Here is a 1248-nt window from a genome sequence, read left to right as displayed (position 1 = left end):
TAATTTCTTAATCCTCTGATCACCTTTATTAACATTTATTTACGCATGATTTTTATTTCAAAATATAAATTTTTGTCTTGTATACAATAGGCCTTTAAACTGGAAATTATATTTAATTTCATGGAAACTTCTAAGAACTAGTATAAGTATTAAATATTAATAAAAGTTGATACATTTGCCCATTGGAAAAAAAATATTTTGTACTTGTATTATGTGTGAAATTTTGTATACTTTAATATCATTGCCCGCTGATGAATCTGAACTTGAACTGCACTCTTTCTACAGATATGCAGTTTAAAGAACATTCAATGCTTTGTTGATATATCTATTCAAATTAATTTAAAGTAACTACATATTAACTTGGCCTTTATATTTCTTCCGTCTTGGTACTTGTTGTGATACCGGTACTTAAACAGCTTGGGCAGTCGGAAACCTGTATTGCACAAAATAGCGAAAGAACAAAATGAACTGCTGATGTAAATTATTCTTACTCATTTAGTCCAGTTTTCATGGTTTTATGAAGAATATTTAAAATCTATTTAATACTTTTGTCATACATCCAGATAAATTGATATATCGATATAACTATTTACAGTATGTTTTGATAGTAGAGAGTGCAAATTACAAATATTTATCAGATGATAACTGTTAATATCATGTTTTTTTATGTACAAGTACATAGACAGAAGGTATGATCGGTGAAAATGGAAATACTGGTGAATCTGAATTCAAGCAAATATTCACTGGAGCTTTAATTTTACGTGATATCTTATCTTGATTCAGCTCAATTGGCCATCCCCCACCCCCCCCCCCCCCCAAAAAAAAAAAGGAGGGTAAATTTATTTCTTTACTACTATTTTTTTTGGGGGGGGGGTGATGAGCTTAGATACAGCCTGTATTATTATTATTAAAACAACAAGCATACCTTGCAATTTTCCAATTCAGATGTCCTGTTCCTCATTAGAGTGTAACTCACACTTGCTGATCTGCATGGTTCTCAATTTTGTCCCTCTGACCGGTTGTGAACTGCTAAGATCTTGTTCCTATTGGATCTGCAATAAACATTTTTTTTTACAGTTTGAGAGTATTAGAGATAAATAAAACTACTCTTCTTAAACTATATTTTTAAAAAATCCAGCTGCCCATATCATTGGCATATGAATATTCCATACTAAATTATCTGGTCCAAAAACTTCATTCTCTGACTATCATAAAGTTTCACAGAGAGGCATACGCATACCAGGTACC

At 31.2% G+C, this 1248-nt stretch overlaps 1 long non-coding RNA gene across 1 annotated transcript; it reads right to left on the bottom strand.

Moving 5' to 3' along the window:
• LOC121424743 lies at positions 1 to 1029 on the bottom strand. Its single transcript, XR_005971425.1, has 2 exons — positions 926 to 1029; positions 1 to 433 (listed from the first exon to the last, which is right to left on the bottom strand). It is a non-coding gene; the product is annotated as an uncharacterized LOC121424743 (long non-coding RNA).
• Between the last annotated feature and the right edge of the window lie 219 nt (positions 1030 to 1248).

Source organism: Lytechinus variegatus, chromosome 12 (genome assembly GCF_018143015.1).
Source record: "Lytechinus variegatus isolate NC3 chromosome 12, Lvar_3.0, whole genome shotgun sequence".
NCBI classification, from domain to species: domain Eukaryota; kingdom Metazoa; phylum Echinodermata; class Echinoidea; order Temnopleuroida; family Toxopneustidae; genus Lytechinus; species Lytechinus variegatus.
The sequence above is the reverse complement of the archived record's forward strand: the minus strand, read 5'-3'. Positions and strand labels throughout refer to the sequence as shown.